We start from the raw sequence: 12,916 nt of genomic DNA, 5'->3' as shown, positions 1-12,916 counted from the left end.
GTTTTTCTAATTTAAAGACTTGAAGATGTGTGAAACGGTCCCTAGACATTCTGTTTGAGGTTAAAGAACAACCCATACATCTTTTCCTCCGTTTAGTACCACCCTTACACTTAATTCTCATCAGGAGGAACATTGTTCCAAGTAGTCTGCAACGTGTCAAAACCATAATTGGCCTGGATATGCATTTAAAGGTTATGAACAGAATTAATAGGTGTGAGGTGCTCATTTTCAACCTTTTGCAGAGGCGACGTTCCCATTTATTTCATCAAAGGCCATCCTCTTTACTTTCCAAGTATAGGTCAGACTACATTTATTGCCAACCATTTTAGCAGACAGGATTCATAGCACTGTCATTTGGCAATTCAATTTAGTTAACTACCGCATTTCAAATGACACCAAAGGTCTATGTAAAAAAGCACACTATGTAATGTTACTCTTTCTGACATCTGGTTCATACTGACTTCATAAATAATTCTTAATCATGAAAAGAATTGGGGGGAACATTGAGGTTTTTCTTATGTGTTTTCACCTACAGACATTATACATTATTAAGACCAGACTAGTAATTTGTAAGTAACCAGTGCTCCTCGCAAGATTTCTGATAGAGGAGTGAAAAGAATAATCAGAAGAGTTGTCCAAGAGCCAACACCAAGTTGTATGGTGTTTTTAGGGTAATGTGCACTGCCATTTCTCCTCCAAATATGGTGTGTATTATGGCATCCAAACAGTTAAATTTTGCTCTCATGTGACCACACTATATTCTCCCAGTATTTCACTGGCTTTTCCAAATGTTGTGCAGCAAACTTTAAATGAGCTTCAATATGCTTTTTTTTCAGTAATGGAGTCTTGTGTGGTGAGCGTGCATACAGGCCATGGCGGTGGAGTGCATTACTTACTGTTTTCTTTGAGACAACAGTACCTGCTATCTGCAGGTCTTTTTGAAGCTCTCCACAAGTGATCCTTGGCTCTTGGACAACTCTTCTGATTATTCTTTTCACTCCTCTATCAGAAATCTTGCGAGGAGCACTGGTCGAGGCAAATTTATGGTGAAATTATTGTCTTCCCACTTCCGTATTATGGCCCCAAAAGTCCTAACTGGACCATTCAGAAGCTTAGAATGGCGCCTATAACCAATGCCATCATTATGTTTTGCAACAATTAGGTTGCGAAGGTCTTGAGACAGCTCTTTGCTTTTACCCATCATGAGATGTGTCTTGTGTGACACCTTGGCAATGAGACCTTTTTGTAGGCCATCATTTGGGACTGAACCAGCTGTTATTAATTTCCACTGACAGGAGGCTGGATTGCTTTTTAATTACTGTAAGTTTTCAGCAGTTGTCTTGGCTTTCCATGCCTTTTTGCGCCTCCCTTTCTTCATGTGTTCAATACTTTTTCCCTGTGTCATTTCACATTATTACACATAACTTAATTTCTGAACTTATTTTTGTTTGTTTCTTTGTATGTATGGCTTACTTGGGTTGTTACCAACATCTGGTGAAAAATTCATGTCAATAGCACCTTTGGAAATATATTTACTGAGAAAAATGATGACGTGTTCAATACTTATTTCCCCCGCTGTATCTATAGACTAAACACGTAATACGCATGCCGTCAGCGTCTTCAGATTCACATTTTTTTAAATTTACGCGGAGATGATAACGTTTTTTACAATTTTTCAACGGTTGCACCTTGGAACCTATTTCAAGGTTTACGTTCCTGATCCACCAGGCACTGTTGTTGGCCGGAGTGAATTAAGGGTTTTCTGTTAGAACGGTGTCGTGTTAGCGGCCCCTAAGTTAAAAACTAATAATCTTTGCAACAGAAGTAAATCAATCAAAACTAACTTTAGCTGGACAATAACTTTATTCTAGAGCTGCTGTAAAGCCAAAACAATCTCTGTTACTTTAATTTTCTATTATCACTGTAAAGCTGCTTTGAAACAATGATATTGTTAAAAGCGCTATATAAATGTAGGTGACTTGGTGTTTGGTAATGCAAACATTAAAGGAAGAAATTAAGGGATTAGTTTAAACTATTTTCAGTTGTAATGATATTATGCCACAAATATGATCAATTGAACCTAACTTGTATGATCATAGGATATTCCTACCAGAAAGGTGAGAATCTGTCATATCAACTGAGAGAGTCATTCTTGAGGCTTTGAGCAGCTTCCAGAAGTCTAGCACTAGGTTAGAAAGAATGGAGGTGGGCATAGGTGGTGTGCTGTACTTTAAATAAGGTGCTTCCCAACCCTGTTTCCTGGAGGCGTACCAACAGTGCACATTCTGGATGTCTCCCTTATCGGACCCATCCATGTCTGGTCTTGAAGTTTCGAATGAGCTGATGAGTTGAATCAAGTCTGTATGATTAGGAAAAGTTTGAAAATGTGTACTGTTGGTGAGCCTGCAGGAGCAGGGTTGGGAAACACTGCCTTAAATGATGCTGCTAAAAAGACCAGCAAAAGCTGAGGTCCAATCCTGCTCCTCAAGGACCAATGCCCCATTGAGTTTGGCTACAATCCTAATGAAACACACCTTAACAAGGTAATCAAGGGCTTCGGTATTACTAGGAACTTCCAGGTGGAACTAAAGTCTGCAGGAAGGTGGACGTCCAGGAGAATGATCGCAAATGTGTTCGGGACACTGGTCGAGGCATCTGAACAAGCTTGTTAGGATTCCTTGGACAAGAAGTCTCAACCAGCTTGTTAAGCTGGAAAACCAGCTAGCCCAGAACCAATCAAGCAGGTTAGGTCTCTATTTTTGCTTCCTTGGCGGACCAGTATGGCTTTGTGGACTGTGGAAACCTGAAGCAAGAACCTGGACAAGGACTTGGTGGTAATCACACACATACATACGGACCAACCGAAAGTCTTCCCTCTTTTTCTCTCCCATTTTTAGGCTGCTCCTTCCCCCACAGCCCCAGATGAAAAATGATGTTTTTACAGGTGTCTTGTGATGCGGATGCTATCCCCACTCGGCTGGAATTCACATTCATTGCTCCTCCTCCCTCTTGCCCCTCTCTCTCTCTAAGGTCTGCCAGACTATGTGTAGCTCGGCCAGTGCCCTGCTTTAAGTGGATGCTATGGGAGATATATCACCAAAATATTAGAGTAAGAGGTTGGCTCAGGTAGAACTTTTACAGGTACCCTGGGCTCAGCCTTTGTTGACTCAGTTGTTGTGCCTGTCTGCAAGCCCCAGATGCTCCTGTAGCCTCGCAGGAACTCTCTGTGGAGAAGGCAATAAAAATACAACCAAGATGAATTGCAGTCACTCAATGTGCTCCCAATTGGACCGTGGTTCACAATGTACCTACTCACCTGCTTTTTAGCAAACAGTAAGCCTTAAAGGGATCAAAGTGTGGAAAACAAAACTTTATGTGCCCTTTTGTAAAATGAGGTTAATTCAGACATACTAGAGCTTCCTCCACAGTTCCCCAAGACTATTTATGGAAACTATGCTACAAAAATGACTTATTCAGACATCAGCATAGGTATGATGTCACAACCTTGTCATCTTGTGATTGGCCACATATATTAGCTATTCAGTATTCAGGATCCACTCTCAAGGCCAACAACTTGGACGTGATCCAATCATACGTTCACGCAACAGTGATTTTTTTAAGGCTATGGACAGTATATTTTTATTTACTAGGTAATGAAAGCATATATCCTGAAATCCCTCAGAATTTTTTTTTTCATCTTGTGTGTAAACAAAATGAAAAAAGAATTTTGCACCTGGCTTTATCATATGTTCAGATCTATCTACCGAAAATACATGCAAAATCGTGCATATTTAATGAGATAATGCCTAATTTGCATAATTAAACATACAAATTTCTAAAACTTGTGATAAATTTTTTTATATACTTGTGTAAGTAATCAACTGAGGAAGTTTGATATCTATTATTTTAAAATTTTACCCTATTCACCTGTAGTGTCTCGCCTTAATAGCACAACAAAGCAAGTTAAAATTACATAATATAGTTAAACTGAATGAAACATTGACTTTCATTTTAAGTGGACTTCAGGGACGAAATAAAATAGTATAGACATGATAATATGCATGGACGCTTTAATATAGCTGCAGGAATACCGAAAAACAGCATGACTGTGAGTGTATTGGCCAACATGAGGAGACAAGACAAACAAGGAATGAAGAAAGGGAAGAGGGAGAAAGAGAGAGAGTTGGAAATGAAGAAAAAAAACCCGGAAGGAAGAGAAGTTAAGACAGCTGTTCAGCTGTTTACTCCTCAGATGAAGCCCACAGAGGAGCAGACGGCAGGAAAGGTGGGAGGCTGGTTGCCAGGATGGAATCATCATAGAACGTGTTTTATGGCTTTCACATACGAAGTGCTACAAGGACTAGACCGGAGCGAGGGTCAATAGCAACAGTGCCCAGTACATCAGACTGGTAAACAGAAACAGAGAGTCCTCCAAGCAGCACACCAGGTCTTCTCATTATAGCACTGTCAACAGCATAATAGTATGTCTATTTTAAGCCAGTTTTGATGACATGCCAAATAAAAAGTGACTAATGAGCCCATGCTGTGGTGACAACTTTAACTAAATTATCCAGCCGAAATGCCTGCAACGAAGCCATTCCATAACTAAGGCTGACAAGCAAATTAATTACATTTCATGTTGATTAATTAATTGAATTATGTGCAATTAACCACATTTCTATATGTTCTGAGATAACCCCCAAATGAAGATAATTCAAAGACATTATATCATTGCGGCAGACGAACCTCTCAACCTTTTTGACTTCAAGGCCCCACATTTTTCATGAAAATATTCAAAGCACCACCTCTCCCTCTTCTTTGATGATAATGACGACTTTGAGCATTTAATTTAAACACGCAATGCAGCCACCCATATAATTTGAGATTTAATTTATGGTTCTTTAAGAAAAAGAATAGTAACCTACAATAAAGATCACTATATATGTCACTGATCTTTCTGACATTATATTGAAACAAATAAACAGCTTTGTATACACTTGACAATTTGTTTGGTTTATGGGAGAAAAAGAAATAAATGCGGGATTGCTCCCTCTCCGTGGGAGTGGACAGGTGTGGAACGAAACTCGCAGTCAGAAAATCAGCAGAAAATCTTCATGATTTCTTTCTACAAGCAATTTTAAAATTGGACGTAACCCATGTGCATAATATCCCAGGCCCTTCTGACTGGGTGGTCTCAGGTTAAGGGTAAACAACAAGCAGTGTTTGATTTCACTAAAACTCTTTGTTCAGTAAGAATTGTTCCCTGAACATGCAATTCGTATGTGTCTGGGGGAAGCTGTCACAATATTTCAGTGTGGCTACTGTATTACAAAGACTCCTCATTCCCTGCCGGTGAAAGAGAGGGGGTGAAAACGGGAAGAGGAAGAGCAGTAGGCCAGGGCAAGACTAGAGTCAGTTTTTCCAGTAAAGTAGAGTATAATTTTGGATATATGAGGGAGGTTTTATTTTTTTAAAGCAGGTACCCAGCGTGATCCTCTTGGTATTTTATCACATCCATAACTATGGAATTACGGTCGTGAAAGAAAGCAAAACAGTGAGTGAGTAAATGAGAGCTGTTCAATGAATAAAATGACTACTTGAGAAAAGAAATAGAGAGTTCATCGAATATGATGGATGGTCACCAGGGGTGACATTATCTAAAAAACCTCATCCTTCCCTTTTCCCCCCTCACCTCCTCTCTGTTCTCCGCTTGTTTTTAGTCAGCTCTAGGTTTTCTACAAGCTTTTTTTCCTATTTTCCATCCTTTCCAAGAGAAAAAGTCCTCATTGCATTTGCACATGTCCCCCTCCTCGAAAACATGGCCGCTAACAGGCAGATGAATGACTGCGAGCGATTACCTTGCTCAGTACATGATGCTCCTGAGAAGCATTAAAGTGTATTCCATCCTTTCCAGAAAAGCCACGAGAAAGACAGAAGGAGGAAGGAGTTAAGAAGAAGAGGCCTGGCAGAGAGATTAGATTAGCACTTTAAAACATCTGTGAATTCGTCCAGCCCAACTCCTGCTTCCCGACAGATTAGCCCTCCATCTCGCAATTCTTCAGCTGCTTTCCCGCCTCTGATCTGTTTTCCTCTCATTGCGCCTGTTTATTTCCCCAGTCCCTCCATCCGTTGTCGACTGCTCTGAATCGTAAAACACATTAAGACCTTTCTAACGTCTGTGACCGCATCGCTTTCAAAGGAAGAAGATGGTTTGGCATCATATCTGAAATATGACAAAGAATATAAACTTTATTTACCTTGTATTCACACTGCTAAACTCACGTATACGCAGATTTACCAGAAGGCAGACCACAATTTTGACTTTTGGATATCAAATGACTCTCAGGCCTGTAAGGTGTAATATCATGACACATTAAATCACACATATATTTAAGCCTTTTGAAGAAGCACTTTAGTTTAAGAAACCTTGAACGCCTGATCCAGTGAGCTGTTATAGTCGACATTCCCATCGTCATCCCAAGAGTCGCTGCCAAATCCAAGTGGGATTTTAAAGAAGTGATAATGTGCCGTCCTAAGATGCTCATCCAGCAAAGGGACATGGAAATGTGTGTAAGTGTTTAGTTTAAATGCCTTTTCCTCCCACAGCTCAAAACCCTTCCTGCAGTGTGAAAGACAACATTATCCCACATGCATATACACTGGAACATACACAAACACACACACCCAGTCCTGAGGGGGACGTCAACTGGGACAGGGGTTTATGAGTCCATTCTCATAATCACCATTAAGCCTACCTTTCCTGTGTGAAACAGACCATTGACTAAGAAGCAAGTAGAAAAAGCACAACAGGGATGATATACATCCTCACAACACCCAGTAGGCTTCATTATTCTTCCCAAAGAGAGGTGCTGATCTGTGAAGCCCACGCGAAACCAAATCAGCTTCTCTGTTTATAGAATCTGACACTAGCAAATTCCTCCTAACATCTCATTTCAGAGCTCCTTTCACCGCCAAATATTTCTTCCTTATTTTGCCTTTGGAGACCAACTATTTAAAATCTCAGTGATTAGGAACATTAAGTGAATTGCTTTGTGAGCGAGTTTATCCCATAGCTTGCAGATACAAGGGGTGTAACGGTGCACAAAAATTGTGGTTTGCTACTTTACCTCGGTTTTTAAGTCACAGTTTGGTATGTTTTGGGGTTTTTTGGTACTGGCGGTAACATACACTGCAGTCTTTTGATGCTGTTTGAGATTTGAAGAGCTTACAGTTTTAGACGGACTGCCATTGTTCTCCATCTATTTAACGCGCCTGCACTTGTTCAAGTCTGCGAAGTAAAACGTATTCTCGTTTGGTGTCAGGATAATTCTTATGCGACATGGAAATATGTGAATTTGTAACATTTACAGGTAAGTATACGAACGTAAGATGTAAGTTGTTCACTGAGGAGAACTATGGGATAAACTCGCTTAAACGCATTAAACAACATGTATCTGACTTTAGGGCAAGCCATGTAAGCCATGTATATCTAATATATCCAGGAGGAGGAGCTCACTCTGTACCCTTTGTTATTTTTCAGATGTGTTTGCAACATCAAATTTACATTCCGGACACAGAGAAGTTCACATGCGTACCAAAACGAATGACCCGTACCGAACATTTTCAGTACGAATATGGTATTTACGGTGAGCTCAGGTGATTGGATCCAACGTGTTGGCACCCAGAACAAAATGAACGACTGCCATTGAGATGCATGGGAATGTTAACTCTTTCCCCGCCAAACACGGAATTTTCCGTATCTGTGTTTTCACTGTTATACAGTAGGGGGCGCTATTACGCATCTTCTGAAAGACTACTGAATCTCCTGATCAAAACACATGCGAAGAAGAAGCAGAAACAAGCGATAACATATATTTAAGCATATCATCACCTTCCTAAAATAATTGCCCAAGTCATTTTTTCAGGTTTCTCAGAAAACGCAAAAAACGGAACCAATAATTGAATAATCTCGTATCGTTCTTCTTGATGCAGCTGCTGCCATCTTGAAAAGTTTGTAAAATTGCCTAAGTCTCATTGTCTTTTGACTAATAAATATGTCCTAAGTCACACTCTTGACATAGGCCATTATACTACAGGGGTAGAATTGCATGATCTGTTCAACTGCATGATTGCATGATCTGAGGATGTGGGCGATTTTACCAGAGGTGGCCAGCATCATGAGGAGATGACTTATGCAAAAAAAAAATTGTCAAAAAATTACTTAGGCAATTATTTTAGTAAGGTGAAAATATGTGAAATAACGCGATCATCAAAATATATTTCAGGGGCCATGAAATATTTGTGAAAATTATCAAAAATGCTGGCGGTGGCTGGAAACTTTTTTTCTTTTCTTTTTTAAAAAACTGGCAGGGAAAGAGTTAACAAATGTATTTCTCCATACTTCTCCAATGTTAACCATGACAACCAAACAGGAATAAACTAATCACAAAATTAACAAGGTAAGTGATTTGACAAAATGCATAGTTTTTACTCAACAGGAAAATGTGTCATCTGTAGCAATGTTTTGATTTAACATTGTTCTTCCTATTAAAACGTAATAGAAACAGTATTCAGATTTATTCTGCAAGTACAGTAATATCCTTCACTTCCTTCCGCAGCTATTCCCACTCCTGGCGGCCAACATCAATATACTTTCTAACTTATTTTCACACCCCATTCTAGTTTGCACATACTGTAGCTCGGCTGGATTATTTAATTATTCACAAAAATGTGGCTGTGGCTTCAAAGAATCATTTAAAAGTATAGCATAGAATAATATATATATAAAAAAAATTGGTAGCAAAACATGACAGTGAATATATGCAAAGTCAGCAAAAATTGCATTGTCAGAGGAAGACATATGTGGAAAGCATCTTCTCTTCTCCCACTTGATTTCTTTACGATTGTAGATTGGGTCGAAACCTGCATGCAAACCACTCAAAACAACCCAACAAACAAACATAGACCTCCCATGGTTTCAAACTTTGTCAAATCAAACTTCACTGTTTAATGATAGTAATGAGAGTCAAGCTCAATATAACAATTCTTCTGGCATTTAATTGTCATGGGATAATAACTGTGTATTCACTGTCAAACAAGGAATAAAACAGATTTTTAAATGCGATTTAAATTTTACCAATGCAAAAGTTGCTGACATCACGCTGATTTTGAGATGATGCTCACTGACTTAAGTGTGGGATGAGTTTAATAGTGTTCAGAAAATAATCCCTAACCCAAATTATGAGCAAAAATAGTAATTGATCCAGTTGAATAGCAACATTACATGCATATTTAACTTCTGTCGATATATCACGTTGCAGGTGTACACTTACACTCACTGAGTCTTTCGCCACAGTAGGTCACTTTTATAACGGCAAGAACTGAGTTCAAGACTGGGCCTGAATCTGAATGGGTCCGAGGAGCGTTCTCTGGATACTTCTTAATTCACAGCTGTAAAAAGGCATTCAGTGCAACTCAAGTACTATAATGGGCCAGCCATGCATCAAATGAACTTTATAAAGAGCCTCCCCAGGTTGTGATGTGGCGTTGGTTCAAAATAAAAAGCAATAAGTATCACATGGTTTAACTGTGCTGACATTGGAGCATGTCAGCGGTGTCTGTCATAAAAGGTTATTATGGAGTTTTAATTTTACTAGGTGGATGTGTTTTGTGTCACAGGAGAGGGATCTGGTGCCAGTGTATCAAATTTAACAGCTGCATAAAAACAAAATACCCGAAATAATAAAGTGGAACTACCTTGCTCTATCAGAAAGGAAGTGACATCACCTTGCACTTCTGCATAATGATTAAAAAAGGCAAAAGGTAAATAAATACTGGTGTCAAATCCAATGCAAATGATGGACAGTTCAAACACAAATGTAATTCATATATAAAAATCATATAATAAAATTGAACAGAACCCGGCTGTCAAGTAAATAAAAAAACAAAAAACACCAAATAAGACCATAACAGTAGACCATATGACTCGTACAATATATTCCAGGTGCTCAAATAATTTTGTCACCTTAAAATGCATCACATCAGGTCTGAGGTCAAAGGCATCACATGTCATTATCTCATGTGCTTTGTGACCAGACCTGCTGCAATGCATCTTAAAGTGACGTGTTTTATTGAATTTGACCACTTTCATGGCATTTTGTTGACATTTTAGAGCTTGATGGCACTGGTCCCCATTCAGTTTAATAATAGAGAAAAGAGTGGTCATTCAAAATGTTCAACAGAAGAATAAAAATAAATGATGATAGCAATTTCATTTTTGGGTGAACTGTCCCTTTAACACTATGACAATTGACTATTTTACACTGGATCTAGGGGTGTAACGGATCGTAGTTGATCCATGGATCAGGCCCCACGCTTCGGCATGCATGTGCTTCGCGGATTAAGTGCAAAGTTTATCATTTGCATGTGTTTTGTCTTTTAGATGCACAAACACTGAATTGATCCTCTTTCGCGTCTTATTGTGCTTGAACACACACAATTTTGTCAAAATACCCGTCTCGGCAAGTGTGTCGGATGTGCATCATTATATTGGTCTTAAAGTGACAGCAGCCTAATAAACCTGCAGCTGTCAGGGTCTTTAATGTTCATCAAACAACAAAAGACAGCTTTAACAAAGATTAATCTATATTTAAATTATACAGTGAACACAGTGTTATTTTACATGCATTACATTTCTGTACCTGAATACCACAGTTAGACCTTACTGTATTCATAACTTTGTTATATTGTATTTATCTATGCTTGTAATTAGTATATTTGTTCTTATTTTTTTAGTTTTCTTTAATGCTTGAACTTTTTGCTGATCTGATCCGTGACTCAAAAATCATGATATGATCCGAACCGTGAGTCTTTTGATCCATTGCTCTGATAATGTGTTTAAATGGTTAAATTATGTTTAAATGAGTAAACGTTTGTGTTGGGAGTACCTGAATCATGTCTGTTGCATTAACTAAAACGGCTTTGCATAGAACTGAATAGCGTAAATGATGAAATTAAGTTATTTTGAATCAAGATTTGCTTTTGAGTAAGGCAAAAACCTGTTAGTGTTTAATGATGGGTATGTTGGAGTTTCTGTTGTTAACATTTTTGTGGTTACCATTGTACTGAAGAGTAGAGTTTGTGGTTTGGTTGTAGGATAGTTATATGATGACTATGGTGTTTGTTGCTTAATTCAATGAACGTAGCTATGCTAATGTTGATGCAGTAACAAACAAAATGTTTCCCAAATTAAGATAAATTAGTGTAAAAACTGTGGAGTGGAAAAAAGCAAAATCAAAGAAGAACACAAGTGTACTTAGCTTTAGTTAAGTACAATGGATTTGACTTAATTCTATGTGTGAAATGTACTTAAAATCTGAGTGTAGATGTTACTTAGTTTTTTTTTGTTGGTTTTGTTTTCAGTGTAAGTTTATCAAACCATGTGGTTCTTTCTCCAGTCCATGACCTGGATAGCTGAAGTCAGCAAACCACCACAGATTGATAATCTTTTGATTCAGACAGCCTGGCAGATTTGCACTGGAAGGCCTAAAGTCTCACAAGGTCAAGATTCAGAAATCAGTGAGTTCCCTTCTGTTTTTTGGCCATGGTTATGGTACAATAAGATAAATGACATGCTGTTCATTGCCAGAATGAGAAAACCAAACGTGCTAAGTCGTAACAGTTCCTGTTCTGGTCCAACCCAGCTCACCATCCCACACACAAACACACTCACAACAACACATATCCATATCGCTCACACACACACACACACACACTATATCTGAAGTTCTCACGCTATCAGCAGACTGGGGTCGTGCTAATGTTATTGTGAAACCGACACGCAGGCCTGTACTTTGAGACCCACTGCACAGAAACGGCCTATTTACTGTGGTAAACAGCAGAGGTTTAGCAAATATCAGCAAACCACTAAAACCAGCCTGTTGATCTCAGATCGTGCCGGACCACCTCTGAGAGGATCCTCAGCAATTACGCTGCCGTGCACATCGTGTCCAAAATGCAAATAAACAGACACACTGGATCTGTCCCCCTGTCATGGACTGAGTTATACTCCGAATATCACATTGGTAGAGCCATGTATCACGCAGTCCATTTTGTGCTTTATTTGGACTGGACTGCCCTCAGATTCATAAACTGTAGCAGTTTAATTGCAGTCGAGATGTCCAAGTCTGACTTTTGTTGAGCAGCACATGTGCAGACCTGGAACAAAATGAGAAAAAGCTGCTCTGCATTCAGGCCTCAGACAATGTCAAAAATCTGTCATCGTCTTGAATCACCGTCGTTGTTGCTGCCATGGTTATATAAACACAGTCTGATGTGACACAGAGCCGTTTGGAGAGTAACGCCGGACGACAAAAGCAAATATTACACATTATAATAAGTTATTTTGTTAATAGTATTAATTCTACAAGGCTGGAGTTTCAGAGCCAATTGACCCTTCGCAGGGAGTTTGATTGACAGGCTTTCTGACCTATCATAATCCGCCATCCGCCGAATCCGCCATTTTTGTCCGACAAAGCAGTCAGGAGAGTTAGTAGATTAACATTGGAGGATTTGAACTTGAAAAACAGTGTGTGATGTCTTTCCGCATTTAAAACAACATTCCTTCCTATGTTCATGTTTATTTGATGCTGTAAATTAACTAGAAGGAAGAGATGATCGGTTCACGAGCAGCTTTAACTGAGGCGCCACAGCGATCTGTCAGACACATTAAAGAGCCACAAAACGGTATTTATTGTTTAAAAAATGACCAAATTTGAAAGTTGAGACTTTGTTTCATATCAAAAGTACCCTGGTCTGTCCTGTCTCAGTGTTGTCAGTGTCCTCTGCTCTGCGATGTGTGTTTCACTGCGAGAGAACATGGTGTGGCGTGAAAGAGGCGTGGCTTGTCGGACATAGC

This window comes from Abramis brama (assembly GCF_963993115.1).
Source record: "Abramis brama genome assembly, chromosome: 9".
NCBI lineage: Eukaryota > Metazoa > Chordata > Actinopteri > Cypriniformes > Leuciscidae > Abramis > Abramis brama.
The sequence above is the reverse complement of the archived record's forward strand: the minus strand, read 5'-3'. Positions refer to the sequence as shown.